This window comes from Cervus canadensis, chromosome 33 (assembly GCF_019320065.1).
Source record: "Cervus canadensis isolate Bull #8, Minnesota chromosome 33, ASM1932006v1, whole genome shotgun sequence".
NCBI lineage: Eukaryota > Metazoa > Chordata > Mammalia > Artiodactyla > Cervidae > Cervus > Cervus canadensis.
The window spans coordinates 35,260,066-35,268,950 of NC_057418.1; the positions used below are offsets into that span (position 1 = coordinate 35,260,066).

Sequence of the window (8,885 nt, forward strand, 5' to 3'; positions counted from 1 at the left end):
TCCAACACTAGCCAAGATGTGTTCAATTAATGCCTGCTCTGATGTCACCTTACCTTTTTATCGAGGAAAACAGTTGCCTGTGAGCTATTTTGGAACCCAGTGATGAGCCTGTGTCCTAGCTGTCATTCATTATTACTAAGGTGAGTGAATCATTCATTCATTTTCTAGTAACTGTGTACCGATAAAGTGCTAATTTCTACCCTGGGCACTAGGAATAACGTCCATGATATTCTAGGGGACCTGTTTTGGAAATGTTCCTGGATATGTCACTTTTAGAAATGCTTCTATTCTGCAGTCTTTTCAGTTGTACAGAACGACAGGAGTAAGGTGCCAGGCTTCCCAGGCGCTGTCACCTGTCTGCTCTACCGCTAACACTCCACAGCTTCGTAAAGAGGTTGGCACTAGCACCAAACCACTCACCAGACCACATCTCTCACCTTCTACTTTGAGGACTCTTCTGAAAGCACCGCTCTTGCTCGTCTTTGATTTTCACCCAAGGCTGTCCCCACGTCAACCCTCTGCCTGCAGTGCCAAGTGGGGGGAGCTAGAAGAGATCCAAGTTGTCAGATCTGCGTGTGGCTGTGTCACATGTCTGTGTGCATGAGCCTCAATTTCTGATCTCATGAGTGGGAGCAGTGTGCTCTTGCAGGGAGTGTAGACATTGTCACACGGAGGCTCTCCAGGTTATTATACTGATTTAACACAACAAACAACACAGCATAGGCCACTTACTAAATTAGCATCAATCGCAGAGCTAAGTAAGCAAAAAGCTGGGATTCAAATGGAGATGCTCTGACTCCCTAGTTTATCTTCAACAAGAACATTACTCATTATCTTCATTTATAGATGAGAAAATAGAGGTTCCATGTGATTAGGCCAACTTTATTTTTATTCTAATGAACATTCCATCTAGGACATGGACAAATTGCAGAGGCAGTATTACCTACATTTATGCACACACAAGCAAATGAGGATGAACTTATGTAACCAAAGAGTTGACTGTGACTTTCAGATGGTGATTTATCACTTCCCTATACCTCCAGGTTCCCCAACTCAGCAGTGTTCACAGGACTGGAAAAGGTCAGTTTTCATCCCAATACCAAAGAAAAGCAATACCAAAGAATGTTCAAACTACCACACAATTGCACTCATTTCACACACTAGCAAACTAATGCTCAAAGTTCTCCAAGCTAGGCTTCACCAGTATGGGAACTGAGAACTTCCAGAGGTTCAAGCTGTATTTAGAAAAAGCAGAGGAACCACAGATCAAACTGCCAACATCCCTTGGATCACAGAAGAAGTAAGAGAGCTCCAGAAAAACATCTACTTCTGCTTGATTGACTATGCCAAAACCTTTGACTGTGTGGATCACAACAAACTGTGGAAATTTCTCCAAGAGATGGGAAAAATTTTCTGAGAAATCTGTATGTAGTTCAAAAAGCAATAGTTAGAACCAGACATGGAACAATGAATTGGTTTCAAACTGGGAAAGGAGTACATCATGGCTGTATATTGTCACTCTGCTTTATTTAACATATGCAGAGTACATCATGTGAAATTCCAGGCTGGATGAAGCACAAGCTGGAATCAAGACTGCTGCGAGAAATATCAATAACCTCAGATGTGCAGATGACACCTTATGGCAGAAAACAAAGACGAACTGAAGAGCCTCTTGATAAAGGTGAAAGAGGAGAGTGAAAAAGCTGGCTTAAAACTTAACATTAAAAAAACTAAGATCATGGCATCCGCTCCCATCACTTCACGGCAAATAGATGGGAAAACAATGGAAACAGTGACAGACTTTATTTTCTTGGGCTCCAAAATCACTACAGATGGTGACTGCAGCAATGAAATTAAAAGACACTGCTGCTTGAAAGAAAAGCTATGACCAAGCTAGACAGCATACTAAAACCAGAGACATTTCTTTATCGACAAAGGTCTGTCGAGTCAAAGCTATGGTTTTTCCAGTAGTCATGTATGGATGTGAGAGTTGGACCATAAAGAAAGCTGAGTGCCGAAGAATTGATGCTTTTGAACTGTGGTGTTGGAGAAGACTCTTGAGAGTCCCCTGGACAGCAACTCCTATCCAACAAGTCCATCCTAAAGGAAATCAGTCTTGAATAGTCATTGGAAGGACTGATGTTGAAGCTGAAACTCCAATACTTTGGCCACCTGATGTGAAGAACTGACTCACTGGAAAAGACCCTGACGCTGGGAAAGACTGAAAGCAGGAGGAAAAGGGGACAACAGAGGATGAGATGGTTGGATGGTATCACCGACTCGATGGACATGAGTTTGAGCGAGCTCCGGGAGTTGGTGATGGACAGGGAGACCTGGTGTGCTGCAGACCATGAGATGGCAAAGAGTGGGACACGACTGAAAGACTGAACTGAACTGAATACTTGCAGGTGGCGCTGGTGATGAAGAATCTGTCTGCCAAGGCAGGAGACTTAAGAGATTCAGGTTCCATCACCGGGTTGGGAAGATCCCCTGGAGGAAGATATGGCAACCCACTCCAACATTCTTGCCTGGAGAATCCCATGGACAGAGGAGCCTGGTGGGTTACAGTCCATAAGGTGACGAAGAGTTGGACACGACAGAAGCAATTCAGCACGCTTGCATGCAATATTGTCTATAGGGTAAAACGGACAGATCAGGGTAATCTATTTGAAACGGGTATTTTCAAAAAATGGTTTTACAGTCTCTCAGGAAAATGGCAGAAATAATATAAGACTCTAGATTCATTGCAAATTTCTGACATAATCCATGTTTATAAATAGTAATGTCTACAGAAAAAAGCATCCCAAATTCATCCAATTCTTATAGAGCAAACTCATTGGAACAGATGAGACAGGCAAGCTTGCATTTTCACATCAACTATAATTAAAGATCTCATAGTAGAGACTGAGCCAATTTTTAAACATTTTAAAAGCAATTTTGCATATTGGTACATAGTTTCCTTAATTTTAATTTTAGTCTTCTTAGTATTTCACCAAGTTACTCTATCAATTTTTTGGTGATATCTCACTTTAAATGGTTTCATAGTTTATGTTATTTGTGTCAGAAAGAGTTCTGATATTAATTATAACTTTTTGATATGAGGTCTTACACATATTTATGAAATAAAAAAAAGCACAAACCTAAAGTTTTTTTTTACAAGCTTGAAAGCAAAATCTATTTTTTTTCCCCTTAAGTTTATACTCAAAATTCATTGTGAGTCATTATCTGGCTGACATGTTCCACAGACAGATATCAATGTATTTCAATATAAGATGTCACTTCATATCCTTGGGGTGTTACACAACATACAGCAGATGCATATAACATCTTTAAAAAAAAAAAAAAAAAAAGCCTGAATTCTGAAGCATGTTCTGCCCAGAGTTTGGACAAGGGGATGTGGACCAGTATTCTCATTTTGGTACTTTGAGTCACTTATTTTTGGTAAGTTCCTAGTAGTGAGATTCCTGACCTAAAGGGTACAAATGTTTTTATTTAAAAGTACTATTCTGATTTACAATATTATTGGGAATTTTTCAGGATAACTATTCCCTTGCAACCTCCTCTGGATTCAGTTTCATTTTAGAATAGCTTTTGCTAGTTTTACAGGATGCAAATAGTAATTCATTGGCATTTTAATTATCTTTTATATCAATTTATATCAATTTTAATTATCAATTTAATAATTTTTCCCAAATGATGAGCTCAATAAGAATAATCTCTTGACACCAGAGGCACTTAGAGTTGTGGGGAAGTTCATGTTATGGTTTCTTCACGTAAAGCGTCTTTGAATTTTCCTTACACACATTCTTTATTTTTAATTACTTGTATAATGTGCTGTATATATTGACCCTTGACCATCACGTTTATCACAGACGTTTTTCCATGGTTATTTTTTCACCTCTAGTTGTACTTTAGTTGTATTGATTTTCACTGTACAAAATTCAGGTCTTTGCACTTTTAATTTGTAATTCCTTAAAATGCTTCCTTTAGTATAAAACTGTCAGTTTTGAATAGCTAACTCATATCCTTTTAAAACTAATAACATTTTTATACTTTTCTTGACTTAATAAATGCCTGATATAGATATGATTAGAAAACATACTTCATTCCCAGTAAACCACTACTTCCCCATAAATGAGTTTAATTAACAATAGAGAATTCAGTCAAATAATGTTAAAACTCAGGCTTGGCTTATTGGTTAAAACAACACTGATCTTTACTTTTTTCTAGTTCTTTATAAACATTTTTACAACTTTGAGGTTACTGTTTATTACATGAAAATCTCTTTGCAACTGTTTCAACACAGTCCAACATAAGATTAGGGGCATGCACTCAAACAGTGCTTCTAACTTAGTGACTGGTACATGCCTCTCAGCTCCAAGGGGTAAGAAAGACATATCAGAACTGATCCTTGCACTCAAGTATTTTTCAGTTTGTTTAGAAGGCCGGGAAACACCGAAAATCAAGGCAGAAAATCATAAGCACAAAAGGAATCTCCAGGGGATCTTCCCAATCCAGGGATCAAATCCAGGTCTCCCCCATTACAAGCAGATTCTTTACTGACTGAGCCACCAGGGAAGCAAAAAAAAGAAATAATCTAGATATTAAATGTCTGGTTGAGAGAAGGACAAGAACAGGGTGAGGATACTAGTTAGGTGACTCGCCTCAGATTTATTCTCTAAATGCTGTTTTATAAACATGAGTTTTAAAGCAGACCCAGTAAAACAGGCCATGGTAAATTAATAGAGGAGAAACTGAGACCACAGGAAGTAAATTCAAGACCATTAAATTAGAGTTGGGGCCCACAACATCAAATTATCTGCTCTGCTTTACTTTCAAAGAAAGTGGCTATAGGATCAAATATGTTTGAGCTCCCAGGCAAGTGAAGTCATGAGGAAAATGTAAGCTCACAGTGTGCACGTGACTGAAAAAAGACCATTTGCTAGAAGAAAATTGATAGGCCTGGACAGTTATGTTCAAAACTCAAACTTACACTCAGTAACATCCCTAAAGCACACAGGATAACAAGCATCCTCTCAAAGCAAAGCAATCACACAGTTCAACAGTGCAATCCATACAGGAAACAAAGTCACACAGGGCCAGAAAGCCACATTTCTGATATTTCAACTTGATTTTAGGACAGTATTTAAAATAGTTAATATGTTGAAAATAACTATGCATAAGAACTAAGGTATGATCATGACTGCTTGTGAAGTGGTTGTTAAAAATTACACTTTTCAAAGTTTTTTTTTCCATAAACAGTAAATAAAATTTACTGAATACTTTCTCATATCCATTATGATGATCACCGAGTTTTTCTCCTTCACTAAAGAATATGGTAGATTACATCAACATTTGTCAGCTGAACCATGTACAAATGTCCATAGAACTTGGTCTTAATTTTTTTTTAATTCTGTCAGTCCAACATGTTATTCTTTAAAGAATTATTGCTTATGTATTCATAGAAGAGACTGGTTTACAATTTTTCCCTATGTCCTTTCTTGCCATTTCCTTTAATATCAGAAATATGACATGAAGGTCCTTGTAAGTGCGTGTACCACTGACCTTTCACAATTAATAAAATTAGCCCCCCTGACTTATGCCACATACAAAAATCAGTTCAGATAGGGAAAAGCCCTTAACATAAAAAGACAACTTTAAAATGCTTAGAAGAAAATTTGGGATAGTATACCTTTAGGACCTGTAAGAACAAATCATAAAAATAATGGTTACAGAAGTGAGAACTTTAAAATTAAAAAATTCTGTTCATCAAAAGGAATAATAAATAATTCAAATGAAACAACTCACAACAGCAAGAAGATACTTATGAATATAAATATAAATAGGAAAGAACAAATACCCCGAATATTAAAAAACTGCAAATCTGTTACGGAACACATAAAAAACCCAATAGAAAATGAGCAAAAGAAATGCCAGACACCCCCAGAAAATACTCGAGGCCCTCCTTCTTAAATATGAATCTTTTGCTTCAAAAAGTCCCACTAGCATTTAATTGTCAGTTCTACTTTTATTATTTACACTGGTTAGGTACTTGGAACACAGAAGTGTTGAGATGGCTCTTGCCCTGAAAATGGATACACAAACCACTGGAAAATATTAAGTGCTAAACTAACTAAGACTTGAGGAAAGTGGTTTGGGTTCTGTACGCCTCCTTTGTCATGTGGTTCCTAACATCGTAGCATGAATGTGTACTCTGGAACTCTAAGGGTTGTATTTTTTTTCCCCCTTTCAAATATTTTTCTTCCAATGAACTTCAGAGTCTCTGGTTCTGCTAACACCACCACTGTTGTTTCAAAGTCAAGGACATGATAGAAATACTTATGTTTTCTTGTCTGTGCCAAAGGAAGTAGTTAAATACGTGGGTCGTAGTAGCAGACTGTTCACAGTAACTACTACCAACAGTTCTACAAAGGCAGAGATGAGGGGCAGTTATCTGGAAAGGAGCAAATCTCACAGCAGAAAAGAGATGTAGAGGAGTACACAGTGCACAGAGGTTCAAGAAGTCCAATGTTGAAATCTGAGTGCCCACTTCACTTTCGGGAAGGGTGTATGTGTGCGTGGTTTGACCTGCCTGTGAAGAGGCACCATAATTGGGAAATAGAATTACATTATCCTGAGGGACCAGCTGGAGAGGCAGAAGTGTGTGAGCGCTCAGTCGCTCAGTCGTGTCCGACTCTTTGAGACCCCATGGACTGTAGCCCACAAGGCTCCTCTGTTCATGGGATTCTCCAGGCAAGAATACAGGAGTGGGTTTCTATTTCCTACTCCAGGGGATCTTCCCCATCCAGGGATCAAACCAGCATCTCTCTCACACATCTCCCACATTGGCAGGCAGGTTCTTTACCACTAGAGCCGGCAACGGAGTGTAGCTCAATGCAAAGCCTGCAGGTTAGGACTTCTAATGTGTGCCCTTACCACTGTGTGCTTTGAGCAAGTGACTAGCCCCCTCTCCCCCAGCTTCCTCATAGGTAAAGTGAGGATAATAATAGTATCACTCTGGTAAAGCTGCTATGAGAATCAAGTGAGTTAATGCACATTAGAGGTAATACACATGACAACTAAATTTGGCACATACAAAGTGCTCAGCTAAGACGTAGCTATCATTGTTACCATCATCAAACACCACCACCCTCATCACCGTTATCACCACCAGCACCACCATCTCATCATTATCACCTCACCACCACCTACCATGATCCTTATCACCACAATCTTTATCAACCATATCACCATCATCATCATCATCCATGGGCTATTTCTTTCAGTGAAAAAATTATTGAATTATAGAGTCATTAAGAAACAACAAATCCAAAATAGGCAACTAAAAGCTCCTAAAATATTAAACGGACCTCAAATATTCCCAGTTGAAGGCATTTTTTATTTACTTTCCTACTGGCACACTTACAAACTAATTCTGATCCCCTCTCAAATCTAGTTTCTTTACAATTTTATTGGTGTATGAGAAACATTTCCCCTTCAAATGAATGCTTTGTAGTATTTACCTTCTCTGACACTAAATGGGCAAAGAGAAACACCACCTGTTGATTCAGAAATGCCTCACGTTTCCAGCTCAAACACTGAGACTTACTCTTTCCTTAGCATTCATCAGCTACTCACATTTCCTGAAGTTTTCTGGATGGTGTTTAGGGGGAGTATGTGAGACGCGGGGTTGCTGGAGTCTGGCTTCCTGGTCCTCCCTGACTGACAGGCTTCTGCGGGAGCCATCTGAAGAGGGAGTCGACTTGACAGAAGGAAGGCCCGGGTGGGCGGGAGACGTGTGGGCACTGCAGAGTTGGAAGCCGCGGAACACGCTTTTTTTCCGTGAAGGGAGACGCTGACTGAGGCGGTGGAGGATGAGAGCTGCAGTTCGTGTAGAGACCACAAGCGCATTGGAATGATTAGGAGGAATTATCCAAATTTAAGTCCTGAAATTGAAGTGGTCAAAACGGGCAAGTGAAAAGCAAGAAAGGACTGGAGTCCTGAGGAATTTTCAAGGATTCGGAAGACTGCAGTTGAGGGAAACAAGGCCAGTGGAGACGGTGCGGGGAGCTCCGAGGGGTTGGGGGTGGCCTTGGGAGGCCCCACGTCCACGTCCACCCCTGGGCCATGGCGGACAGAGGGGATGGACCGGAAGCACTTAGCCTTCAGCTTCCGGTCGGCCCTGGAAAGTTTCGGGTTACAGCTTACGGCTGCCTTTGGTTCCTTTTCAGACGCCATCTTTCGCCTCCTGTCTGAGGCGCAAATTTGAGCTTTAGTTCACAGTTGTTGCTGAGGCTCTGGGCTGACTTCTTTCAAGTGTCACACAGCCGAGAGCGCCTCCCTGGGGGAAGCGGGCAGATGCGCAGCCATGATTTGTGGGTGCCATTTCTGTGCACAGAGCCCTGGGTGCTCGCTCACAGGAGACCACTCTTCCCCGACTGTTCACGCGGGGATGGCAGTGCTGTATTCAAGCCCACGTTTCATGAGGGGCCCTGAGTCTCCTTAATACATTCACCTTTCCTGCTTTTATGCTTTCCAGAAGCAGTGTGGCAAGTGCTTTCATGGCGACTCCAGTGGCTTCTGCCTCCGGGGGGGAGGGTCACACCTGTGTTGCCCCTTCCCCTCAAGAGTGACTTGCTCTGATGGATGGAATGCAGCAGAAGGGGTGGAGAGGCCAGCCTGGCAGTGTTCCCGGGGAGTGAAGGAAGGGCAGGAGAGATTGTGAGAGGCCTAGAGCCAGAGGACCCTGCAGAGCTGCACCCCAGCGCCTCACCCACAGGAACCCAGAGACAGGAAGCATGTGCCCCTTTAAAGTGCCAGGATGTGGGGTCTTTTGTTACACAGCCATGGGTAATCAAGATAACTGGTTCTGTCATCTATACCTT

General features: G+C 41.0%; 1 protein-coding gene across 1 annotated transcript in view; it reads right to left on the bottom strand.

Moving 5' to 3' along the window:
* PDE10A (phosphodiesterase 10A) overlaps positions 1 to 8,096 on the bottom strand; it is a 337,901-nt gene extending 329,805 nt beyond the window's left edge. Inside the window, exon 1 of the mRNA XM_043456798.1 lies at positions 7,639 to 8,096. The gene's annotated coding sequence lies outside the window, so the exon portion shown is untranslated. The remainder of the gene's footprint in view (positions 1 to 7,638) is intronic.
* Between the last annotated feature and the right edge of the window lie 789 nt (positions 8,097 to 8,885).